Source organism: Myxocyprinus asiaticus, chromosome 12 (assembly GCF_019703515.2).
Source record: "Myxocyprinus asiaticus isolate MX2 ecotype Aquarium Trade chromosome 12, UBuf_Myxa_2, whole genome shotgun sequence".
NCBI classification, from domain to species: domain Eukaryota; kingdom Metazoa; phylum Chordata; class Actinopteri; order Cypriniformes; family Catostomidae; genus Myxocyprinus; species Myxocyprinus asiaticus.
The window spans coordinates 2,892,196-2,905,856 of NC_059355.1; positions in this window are offsets into that span (position 1 = coordinate 2,892,196).

The window sequence follows — 13,661 nt, forward strand, 5'->3', positions numbered from 1 at the left end:
GGTTTGAGCATTACATTTTACTCATTAAAATATCCATCAAAAATTCATCTTAAAAACCTCATCTGATTACAACATCATTTGACTCGCTTTTGGCACCTCCTGCTGGAAATTTTACTGGGAAACTGCAGTCAAACGTATAATACAGCACGTAATTTTGGTTTGCAAAAATGTTGCCATGGTCATGTAAATTTCATGAGATCAGGCTGTGAATATTGGAGGCCTTTTTAAAAACTTTCTGAGGAAGTTTGAGTAGGAAATTACCTTAAAATGCCCTTGGTCCAATTCAACCCAAATACTAATGAGATTAAAATTTTTAAATAGAAAAAAGAACGTAATCATGTCACAATAAGCAGCAAATTGCACAATGAAAACAGGCATTTAATTAGTGATTATGATTGCTGGGGTGATGAAGGCCAAACACCAGCGGCTAATTACAGAGGGAAAGGAGTCCTGCAGCACTGCACAACAGGAGAGTTTCACAAACCACATGGAGATAACAACAAAAATCACAATATGCAGATCAGAAGGAGATTACCCTAATTAAAAGTGATTTAAAAGTTTTTTTTATTAATAATGTGTTGATTAAGTACAGAAAAGAAACTCAGCGACTCTCAAAGGTTTTTTATGAGGCAGAACTGACCATTGTATGGACCGTTTGATTTAAGCTGAGTACCTATTTTAAAGTCGGCATGAAATGAAAATTCACCCTATCTATTTTCTAAATGCATGTTATTGATCTTATTGTGAACGATTCATCCCTGCATATGTTTATATACATATATATATATATATATATATATATATATATATATATATATATATATATATATATATTTGACCTCATAATCTTTAATCAAATATAATAACTCGGTGAAACGACAGACTTCTCTCTGGTGATGTACAGGTATGCAGGACTTCTCCAATCATTTAGTCCGCTTAAACCCTGCCCCTTTCTTATAAATACCACAACCTTGTGTAGAGTTGAACGAAGTGTCAATCGCATGTTGGTGAAGATGGCAAGGTGTATTTACGTCTGAACTATCGTTCCTTAACCCAAACTTCCTTGGAATTTCACGCCTGAATTGCTGAGGAGATCACTAATGAATACAATGCTTCGGATGCCTCTGGAGTTTATTTATATTTTTGAATGCAGTTATCTTGGGATGCACAGCACGGGTAAGTGTTTATTTTTTCCTTTAATTTAGTGTATTGTGATTCAAAACATTAAAATATAGTTATCTTTTACTCACTCGTTTTTTAACTTCTACAGCCTCTTCGTAAGCAAAGACCTCTATGTGCTCGTGCATTTATGTTGTCAGTTTGATCATAAATATGTTGAGATCGCTGCTCAATTTCACTGATAACCGTCTCTGACTCGAGTAGCATGGTGGTAGGGGTGTGTGTGTCCACTCAAACTCACATTCAGATCTGCCTCCGTTCCGCTATGCAACGCCCATATTTTCACAATACAATCAACAACCCATGGATAAACTCCAATCCCCGCCCCATAATTTTTCTTGTTCGATAAGCTGTTTACCTTTGCTAAGAAAATTATTTATATATTTTTGAGGGGGCACCAGTGGCATTAGAGCTGCACAATTCTGGATGAATTGAGAATCACAATTTGTTTGCATGGGCAGACATACTCATGTGAGCCTTTGAAGTAGCTAGCTGAAATCAAACAGCGCATGGGTACCGAACTGAGTCAGAGCTTGATACTTGCAGTATTTTTTTGTATTGGTAGCTCTTGAAATATTGAACTGAGCAGAGATTTCATGGCACCCTTAGCGAGTTGTTGCGGCACCCTGCAGTTTGGAACCACTGCGCTAGACTAACGTCTTTGGCCGTTGCGTATCCTAGTTTATTCAGTACCACGTTTTTTAGATGCCATATCAACTTAAAAAGAACTTCACCCTTTAAAAGTGCATCTTAAAATTTTATTTGACCACCTTACAAAGGCATGCCACGGGAACATTTATATACGTAGCTGAATCGTTGTCATTTAGGAATAAGATTGCATGGGTGTCTGATTCGAGATCGCGATCTTTTACAATTAATCGTACAGCTCTAAGTGGCATTAATACATCAATGGCACATTAATGCACAGGCTTATGTGGGCTGAAGCTTAGAGGCCCCTTAAATTCCAGGGGGGCCCTATTCGCGGTGTCCGCCACCCTATTCTCCCCCACCGACTTTCACAGGAGGAGTGCATCTAAACGCGTTTAGCAGGAGACACTGATATAAACACGAAGACCATGCACAGCAAAGAAAGCCGTCCCTGTAGCGCATTGTGGTGTTCTATAGATAGCCTCTAGAGGGAGCTCTCAGCTAGAGAGACTGGCAGAAAACACGGAAGGGTAAAGAGAAGGCGTTGATGTCATGCACATGTGGAAGTAAAGAGAGTGAATTGTTCTAAACTGTAGTTGTTGCCTGTTTTCTTTATTAAATGAACCACGCCAAATATTGGCGATGAGGTTGTCTCTGAGCTTGAGCCAACCTACTCTGTTCCTGCAATCGCCTATAGAACTATAGAGTAAAGGCAGTGCGATATCGCAGCAACACGGACCTTCCAAAACCACACGTGGACTTACCTGCTGCCGATGTGGATCCTAGCAACACACAGCTAACTTTCTTGGATGTCCTGCTAAGGATACGGTGTGCAGGAGCTGTAACAAAAAAGGACATTATCCAAAGGTATGTCGGGGAAGCAAACTGGTGAGTGAGATTACGGTGCCAGAAGTGACCGTGTTGAACATTGAACATACAGCACGTGACTGTGGAAAAATAATGTGTTCGGTACAGATAAGTGTCAACACAGGAAAAAAAATGTGAGGTTGAGATAATGATAGATATGGGCTCAGCGGTGTCCATATTTCCCATGTCCATTTACACTGAGTCATTCAATCAAACTCCGCTCTCACCACTGCAGCTCAGTTTAGTTCGTTTTGGGGGAGATGCAATTCAAGTTAAGGGATGTCTCAATGCAACCGTTTCATTCGGTGACCATAGTACTGTTATGGATCTTTACATTGTGCAACGAGAATCAGCTATGTTACGCAAAGACTTGTTTAATGGACTATGTTTACAACTATGTGATGGCTGTGTCAGCTCAACCCCATGTGCAAACACAGTCTCAACTGTAACTTTGGGACAAGACAACATGCTTGGGTGTGCAATAGGGTTTGTACACCATGTGAAAATCCATCCTGAGGTCCACCCAGAAACTGAGGTGGTTACTGTTCGTGGTACGCGACGATGTGTCCGAGGAACTACAGAATCTAGTACAACAAGATGTAATAGAGCCTGTAGATGCTTCCGAGTGGGTCTCTCCAATAGTAGTTACCAGAAAAAAAAGTTTTTGGAAGAAAAATTAGGTTGTGTGGACATACGTGAACCAAATAAAGCAGTGGTAGTGGACAGTTTTCCTCTTCCACACATGGAGGAGATGTTTGCAAAACTGTGTGGAGCAACATTGTTCTCTACGTTAGACCTTGCATGCTGCACAAGTACAGTCGTAATTTAACAACATTCATTACACATGATGGACTTTTCCACTTTAAAAGGGTTCCATATGGACTGGCTTCAGCCCCAAGCTGCTTTCAGAGGATGATGTCTAAAATCCTTAAGGATCAGCCGGGAGTCTAGTGCTACCTGGATGACATCATGGTGGCAGGAGTGGCAAAAGGGGAACATGACAGGAACCTGAAATCAGTCTTACAGCATATAGACAAGTCTGGGCTCAAACTGAACATGTCAAAGTGCCACATTAGATAATCTGAACTGTCATTACTGGGACACACACTGTCTGCAAAGGGACTACAGCCTGATGCTTTGCATATCTCGGCGGTGGCAGAAGCACCACCACCCGCTGATGAGGTCAGTCTTTGTTCGTTTCTGGGCCTTACGTCATGGTTTTCTAAGTTCATACCAAAATATGCCACTGTGGTGGAGCCACTGCGCCACTTATTATGAAGCTCTAATTCATTCACATGGACACCTGAGGCTCAGGAGAGTTTTGAGACAGTAAAAGAACTGATTGTGAACAGTGCTGCCCTAACACTTTTTAACCCAGATCTGCCTACGATTGTCACTACTGATGCATCAGATTATGGAATAGGATCTCCCTAATTTGGAATGCCCAATTCCCAATGTGCTCTATGTCCTTGTGGTGGCGTAGAGTGACTCGCCTCAATCCGGGTGGAGGAGGATGAATCTCAGTTGCCTCCGCGTTTGAGACGTCAATCCACGCATCTTATTACATGGCTTGTTGAGCGCGTTACCGCGGAGACCTAGCATGTGTGGAGGCTTCACGCTTTTTTCTGCGGTATCCATGCACATCTCACTATGCGGCCCACCAAGAGCAAGAACCACATTATAGCAACCACGAGGAGGTTAACCCAATGTGACTCTACCCACCCTAGCAACCGGGCCAATTGGTTGCTTAGGAAGCCTGACAGGAGGCACGCCCTGGATTCAAAGTTGCGACTCCAGGTGTGGTAGTCAGCATCTTTACTTGCTGAGCTACCCAGGCCCCCCGGAATGGGAGGTGTTTTGACTCAGTTGCATGCAGACAAAACAGAGAGAACAGTAGCATTTGCATCACGCACACTCACTACAGCAGAAAGAAAATATTCTACTGTGGAGAAAGAAGCATTAGCATGCGTGTGGGCAACGGAGAAATGGAGGACGTATTTGTGGGGACGACATTTCATGCTACAGATGGATCATAGCCCGCTGACCACCCTTTTGTCATCCAAAAGCCAAGGCAGAGCAGGTATGCACATAGCAAGATGGTCAGCTAGGCTAATGGCATTCACATACGACATTCAGTATAAGCCAGGATGCGAAAATGTGACCGCATACTGTTTGTCTCGCCTACCATTGTAGGTTTTCCAGTCTAGTCTGGAAAATTATGTTGAGGTGGTTGCACTCACCTCCACCCTCACTGCAGTAACAGGGGCTGAGTTCAAAGCTGCATGCATGTCGTGTCCAGTTCAAACTAAGCCGCATGAAGTACTTACTTCCAGATGGCCCAAGTCTTCAAAAACACTGAACTATGCCTTACAACCACACTTTCAAATACGATATGAATGGTCTCTTCAAGATGGCTGCATGGTAAGAGGTACCAACCGCCTCATAGTACCAGAAAGCTGTCAGCCTAAATTCATATTGCTCGCTTATGACACACATCAGGGCATAGTGAAAACAAAAAGGAGTCTGACAGAAATTTACTGGTGCCCTGACATGGATTAGAAACAGCTGTCAAATCATGCGTCACATGCCAATTACATGACAAGTCAGCTGTCACACATAGAACACCACTACAGCCGGTGCCATACCCTACAAGTACTTGGGAAAAGTGGGCTTGAATATAATGGGCCCTTTTGATGCAGCACCTGTGGATTGCCATTTTGTGATCACACTTGTAGACTATTACAGCAAATGGCCTGAGATTACATTTGTTTCACATGCTACCACTCATACTGTGATACAGTTCCTGTCAACTGTGTTTAGTAGGGAGGGAAATCCTAAAGAATGGATTTCTGACAATGGAGTACAGTTAACTTCACACAACTTCAAACTGTTCCTACAGGATAGAGGAACTGTGCCCAGGAGAGCATCTGTGTATTACCGAAGAGCAAATGGGGAAGTTGAAAGGTTCAATCACAGCTTAAAGGACAGCTTACAGTCAGCTTCACTAGAAGGAAAAGCATGGAAGGAGTTTACAAAAGACTTTTTGCAAGCATACTGTGCAACTCCGCACTCCACTACACAGTGCACTCCAGCTGAACTTCTCCATGGTAGACCAAAATGAATATCGCTGGTCTTCACTTGTCATTTGACTACGTACCACCTTCACCTCAGGAGCTTGCTTCAAGAGTGAGAGAAAACAGGCGAAAAGTAAACAGTACACTGACAGGAAGCGCGGAGCCCAGCATGTTTCTTTTCAGTGTGGGTCCTATGTTCAGGTAAAGAGATCAGATATTTTGCCAAAGACTCAGTCTTAGTTTGTAAAATCTCTAAAGGTCTTAGTTGGGTAGGAAAGGACTGTACACTTACAAACTGTCAGATGGGTGGTGCTGGAACGCGTCTCATCTGGCACCTGCACTCATATGAGGTGAGAGGGATGAGTCCTATGAACTACCGCTGTTGGATTCGCTGTTGATTTCATGCGCCTTACAGTGCAGTGTGTAGAAAACATTGACTTGTTCTGTGGGTATTGTTCTGTGATTATTAAGTTGTATACCCGAGAATTATGTAATCTTATAATATAATAAGATTGTTTGTTATTCATAAGGTTATGGACATCTAGTCATGCTGTTGGTAAGAGTCAAAGAAATGCTGTCGATAAGATGGTTCGAGTAAATATTGATTCATGCTTTACAGTACAGTTATAAGTTGCTGTTATAATGTTAACAATTAATTTGGGTTAATAACGTAGCCTATTATTACTTATGAGGTACGTTACTACAGGTAGATTTGCCCTAAAGAGAGAGGGAAATGTGGTGTTCTATAGATAGCCTCTAGAGGGAGCTCTCAGCTAGTGAGACTGGCAGAAAACACAGTAGGGTAAAGAGAAGGAGTTGATGTCATGCACATGTGGAAGTAAAGTGAGTGAATTGTTCTAAGTTGTAGTTGTTGCTTGTTTTCTTTATTAAATGAACAACACCACATGCATGTTCATAGAATAACAGTCCGCGCACCATTTTTTACACATACACACACACACACACACAAAATACACAAGTTACATTCAAAATCTACTTGGGTAAACAAATCTGAGGGGGCATGTGGCCAACTGACTGGGTGTTTATCTTTTGCAATAAATAAATGTTTCAATTAAAGCTAGTGTCAACACATGAGTTTTTGCATGTTTGGGAATGTTATTGACTGGTTTGGGTCAACTTGCTCACCGTCAGCACTATTTTCAGCCAACACAGCATTCAGAACTGCTAATGCTATAGCATTTTTTCCCTGATTGAATGGTGATTCATTATGCATCATTAAATATATGCTCTGCATGCATAGCAGAGCACTCTCAAGAGTGTTTCATTTCTGGCTGGTTACCTCACACCACTGGTCAAAGGTCATTACAACTACTGTACTAAGAACATTACAGATTAAAAAAAACAGTTTCAACCTCCTTGGCAATATTTATGTGTTTCCTTTATTTCTCAGGTATCAGTTTTCAAACTACATAAAACTTGCATTGAACAGGTTTCATTCCAATGTCTATGCATTTATTTAATATAAAGCGTTAATATAGAGTATTGTGCAAGTCTTAGGTGCATTATATTTTTCACAAAAAGATTTGTCTTAAAACAGATAATATATATATTCTGCGTATAGTTGTATCAGTAGAAAATATCAATTTTAGATTTCAACATTCCTATTGCAAATAGAATTAGAACAAATAAGAAGAAGAACAAGGTGCCCTACAACAGATGGTATGGCCTCCACAGAGCCCGGATCTCAACATCATTGAGTCAGTCTGGGATTATATGAAGAGACAGAAGCAACTGAGACAGCCTAAATAGATAGAAGAACTGAGAAACATTTATTTTGGATGTGTCCTACTTGCAATGTGCTAAGAACAAAAGAGTGAGCTACATAACACTAAGAGCATTTGGAGTATACCGTGGATTCACTGACTGGGCAAAAAGTAAGTTACTTTAATAGCCAAATAACAAAAGTGTTAAATTTACATATTTCCGAGCTCTCTATCAACTTTCATTGTTGAAACATAAAATTACAAGTTACTTGCGGAGGAACATTGTTTTCATTATATGTCTGTTGTGTTTCAGTACTGCTCTTCTGCACAAATTAATCTGGTGATTTGAGATATACTGTACCTATTGTTGCCTGTGCCATATTAGAGTGGATCTGACTAGCTACACCTAGTGTCACTGATAGTAAGAAGAAAGTTTTCTCAGAAACATTTCTCATAATCTAGAACTCTGCAATAAATTGAATGGCATCTATGCTAATACTATTCTATTTGTTGCCTTGTTTTAACCTCAGTATTCATATTCCTGCTTGGTGTTGGACTCCACTGCTACGTGTCGCTGAGTGATGATGACTAAATGCAGCCTGTGCCAGCCAGACTTTACTACAGTCTATTACGATGGACTTCAGAGGATGAACTGATGCCAACTCCAACTGTAAGACATGGGATACTTCATATGCCACTGCCTTGTACTTAGGATAGACCTCACTGAAATGACCTGCTCATTGAACTGTGATGCACCTCATTGATCTCTGCCTGCATCACCTTGGTCTAATGATGGACTACACTCTTATAATGGAATACATAGACTATCATGTAATTGCCAACAAAAGCCTTCATCAGCCAAATAAGAAAGGACAATTGCATCAGTGTGAACTTCTGCAGTTAATCCAGGATGAACTTTAAAGACATTAGTCATTAATCTTACAGTTCTTACAAAATCTTTGTTTAAACACTGGCCCTTAACACCCACAGTGAGTCTGGTTTCTCCCAAGGATATTTTTCTCCATTAATCAACATCTTATGGAGTTTTGTGTTCCTTGCTACAGTCGCATTCAGCTTGCTCACTGGGGTTCTAAATACAATTATTATTTAACTATTTAATTATTTATTTTTATACACAATTTACAATTACACAATGATAACTCTAAGACTTTATAGATATTACAGTTTCATTTTCTGTTCATACATGATTTTCTGTGAAGCTGCTTTGAAACGATGTGTGTCGTGAAAAGCGCTATACAAATAAAAATGACTTGAAAGTTCTACAAGATCTACGTGCAAAAAAAAAAAGAGAAAAAAAAAGTGGTCTGAGCAAGTAAGAAGCAGACCTTTATTTTATTCTGAAGGTCTGCTTCTGCCGCCAGACCTTCATTTATTGTTTACGGATGTAAACACGCAATGACAAATGACGGAAACCTAACATTTCTCGCCAAATCGAAACTGACAGCTCTTATTGTAAAATCATTATTTGTAGGTTTACCGTAAAGTGACTCAGGTATGTCAAGAAGGTGGTTTTGTTCAATTCTAACAAAAAATAAAATTAAACAGGAAATCCTTTGTAATCCACCAATCAGAGATCACAGAATCCCAGCGATGGAAAAAAGTGACCACCCGCCTGCTCCCAGGCGCGTAATTCAACCACTGTTGATTCATTTTAATGTTCTGTTAATGTTTTGTACCATAAAACACGATTCCACTGTTTTTCTTTCCATCTCAGATGAGACCGAGCCCAGAGAAGGCGCCGGCATTTCTGGACAGTGTTGATGTAGGGCTTCTGCTTTGCATAAAAAAGTCTTAAAGGTGCACTCCTGAGAAACATTGTTTATATTCGAACTCAACTGCCAAAACAAACACACCCCTCCCTTCAGTGGTCCTTTGGAAGCTCCGCCCTCGACTTATCATAATCCTTCTTTTTTAGTTTATATTCATCTGACCTTTTTCTCTTGGTCTGTTTCTCAGCCATTTGTCCTCCTTGGAGTTTAGAAAGTTCACATTAGCCAGATTTGCCGTCGCTCTTCTAATGAATTTCCCGCTCGCTCTGCCCCCACCCCCTATCGTGTGCATGCGCAAGAACCACCCCCTGTTGTTGACTGGCTGGAGTAGTGTTGTGTGGATCGGTCCAATCCACTTTGTTTTTGTCCCATTTACAGAGCGAGGGAATTACTGAGTGCACCTTTAACTTGCATCTATGGATGCAGCGGCGGTATTCCCAAGCCCATGTCATTAAAACAGTGACAGCTGAGTGATTGGAGATTGCGCATTCAGAAGTGGTTTTCGCCTTTACACACTGAGAAAGGATTCCTTAAATCCTTTAACTATATTGTGCACTGTAGAGGGTCAAATGCCCAAAATCCTAAGCAATTTGTCTTTGGGGAACATTGTTCTCAAAGTGCTGAATTATGAGCCTCTACCCATCCTTGCTCTTGAAGGACTCAGCTTTTTTGGAGCGTGTTGCAATTGTCTGGTTTGAAATTAGTGTATATTAAAAAAAATAATAATAATAATTCACAAGGTAAAACATAAAATGTGTATTTGTAATGCTTTCAGTATTGGGTGAATAGTATTTTCAAATCACTCCCTTTTGTTTTTATTTGCATTTTCCATAATGTCCCAACTTTTTTGGAATTGGGGTTATACATTGACAAATGAGCTGTTAATCATTATATAACATTGTAGGAAGGAAAAAAACATTTGTAGTTAAAAGGTGCAAGGCCATATATGAATGAAAGCTCAATAACATTTGTAAGTATTTGAATTTACATTAACTAATGATCTGTTGTTCAGCATTATGTAATGTTAGTTGAATTCATTAGTAAACATTGACAAGTGCATTATCTCATATTTCTAGCTATTTGAATGTACAGTATATTAACTAATGATCTGTTAAGCATGATATAATATTTGTTAATGATTTATTAATGAAAGTTATTATAAAGTGTTACCAAGTTTGGGAAGGTAGAGTTTACACTGCACAGTAATATTTTTGTCCTGTGTCTTCTTTAAAGTGAAATGATTTTTGTAAATGATCAAATCAAAATGGTCAAATCCTAAAAGTGAGACTGCTCCATCTTCAGTGGGATTTTAGCCACCAGGTTAGTGGCTAGCATCAGGTCTGTGTGTGCAATTCCACAACCCTCCCCTCTCCTCCCCTCTCTTCTGAAAACATCTGAAGGCTTACTGAATGTATACCAAACATATATCTGATTTAGAATGAAAAAGAAAAATTTAGGATTAAAAAAGGAATTAAGATCAATAAATTAGGAACAATTTACTGTAAATGTAATTTAATCTAATTACAGGTACTTGATTTTTGTAATCTGATAACATAATCCAGATTACAAGTAATCCGTTACTGCCCAGAACTGCTGATGATGACAATGTAATTGCATGATGACATAAAACAACAACATTTTTTTTTTTTTTTTTTTTTAACCAGTTCATTGTGGTTCAACAGCCAATGGAAATAGAGCATGTGGGGTGATGAAACTCAAGAAACAGAGATGGACAAACACTCAAAGTGGAGCTAATTTTTAAAGTCACGCACCTCCAGCTCACACTGCAGTCTCTAGAGGCCATACTGGCCGCGTCTTTCCACCCAAGGCCGCACCCAAACGCATTTGGCCCATGTTTTTACCGATTCGAAACATAGAGGAGCAGCAACTGTATCAGCAATGCTCCTGTACATGTTCGTTTACATCTGTCACGTGTCTCCTAGAATGGGGAGGAGCGTGTTTTTATTTGTAGCCATTTACAAAATCGGTAAGTGCATCGCACCTAGTATTTTTAGAACCTGTTCAGATTTTAAAAATCGTGTAGTGTGTTTCAGCCTTTAGGACATAGCATAATTATGCTGAATCGTGGCTGCGACCAACTGAATTGGCACATGTGAAATTACAATAAACACTCTTTTTCATAAAACTTAATTGCAAATCATGTGCATCCAATGATCTGCACACGATAATGATATACCATAAATCATAGTGTTAATTTCTTAAAAAATTGTGTTTTACTGTAATAACAGCTAGCATCCTAAAAGTGATTTAGAAGTTGAAGTTTGTGCACTTTTAAGATGATCAGCTGAAATGACATTTCCACAGGCAGCTGAGAGCATTTCAGGGTTCAAGGCCCTTGTCAGCAAAGTTAAAACAATCTGTCTATTTACAGTTAGTTAGCTTTTTTTTATCTTTACTTGACAGTAAAATAAAGTGGAGCTGCATAACAAACTTCAATGGACCACAGTGGAACACATTTTGGAAAATTGCACTGTTCCTATGTATTTATTTATTTTTAACTGAACTGATGTATATCAGGGGCAGCAGATGGATAAAAAAAAGTAACAAATGTAAAGTTTTGTTTTCACATCCATATGTTTTAATATAAGCTCAGTTAGTAAAACTAAAAGCAGCCATTCATTGCCCAAATTTGTCAGCCAATTTGTGTCTTTCTCTTTATTAAAAGCCTTCTGTTCGTGTAAAAGCTCAGAACATACAGAGACAGGTGAGGCATGAAAAAACAGATTGTAGGAATCTCAAACTATCAGGATCAACTAAACAACCTGATCTGCTCTCACAGATTTTACGAGGGTACGTTTGGTCTTATTCTACAAGCTTTCCGCTTCATGTTGTTTTCATTTATGAAAATGTAAGTGCAAATGTAAATTAGTTTGTTTCTCAGACAATCCTGCTTTCTACCATCCCATCTCCCTCTCTCTCAGCATCTGATGAGGGCTGCAGACCTTTCCAAACAATCGCTGCTCTCAGGATTTAATTTAACGACAGGATTTTCAGGATTTCCTTTAGCTTAAATGTTTTCTGCCGGGTGAGATCATACGATTAGCAAAGTGACAGTTGGGCTCTTTAAACAGAAGTATGTAGATGATTCAGAATTTCAAGAATTATTCCTCTGCTTCTTAATAATTCTTTGAGTCCATTAAGAGGATTTTATTGTGGTGGAAAAGAACTTTGGGGTTGAAGATTATTCTGAAGATGCCAGGTCTGTGAAGTGGAGTGTTATAATGTGTTCAGAGTGCAGACTCTTTGGGCTTTTTACTTAACACAGATTGCTGTTCACAGTCTGCAACACAAGCACAAGATAAGCCTACATGCTAAATGTCCGATATGCATGCATGACTATATAGTCCTGTGTAACGGGTAAGGGATGGGCAAGGAGGAGGCGGGAATTGGCAGAACAGTCAACGTAAACTTGAATGACAGACATAAATTAAAACAACATAAAATAAACATAAACACACATAAACAGCACGGCCACGTGTGTGTCTCTTTCTCTCTCAAACTGCCGTCTCCGGCTCCCCTTTATCTCTCTCCCCCGCTGATTAGGTGACTCAGCGCCGGCCGTGCCCACGCCCTCCTCGCTCATTCAAAGGGAAATAACTTGATGCTCACTCTGGATAGTGTGTATATTTGGTGCTAAAGAATGTATTACTGATTGGTTATGTGTGCAAATTGGAAGATATTATTGAATAATTGATAAACCACAAGCGAAGGTCTCAGGAATGTCACTAATTTGTGCATCTTGTTTTGTTTACACTGCAGAAAAAATCAGATTTTTCCTCAAATCCGATTTTTTGAGTGACTGTTCAAACTGCAAGTTATATGGGGCCAGATCAGAAATTACGACGTCTCGTACGGGACACCTTTTATCTTGGGGTCCTATATTTTAGCAGAGAGCGAAACATCCCGTATTGAAGGCTTTGTGTCCCGTATTAAAGCATAAAAAGGTTGGACGGTGAGACGAGGACCCACATCCTGTGATGAAACGCTTAAAATGCTCAAGTGTCCCGTATCACGTGACATTCGATACTTTATTGCGTTGTGGTTTCTCACAATCGGTATGGGTTACTGCACCTTAGCGCATCTCTTTGGGTAAGTTAAGCCAATGTCTGTATAATTATAAGAGGTTTGCAGTGCTTTGCATGCCCTGTAACATATATATGACATATGGGTGTGTTTCATTCAGAAGTGATGATCTCTATGCCCTGTTTACCTTCCACTGTGAGAGTTTAGTAGGGCTGAAACAAGCTGAACTCACTTTTGAAATCGTTTTTATTGAAAATACTTTTCAAGTAATCATTATTGTATTAAATTCGAAGTGCCCTGTGAAGGCATTAATTATGCCATTCGGAGCGCAGTAT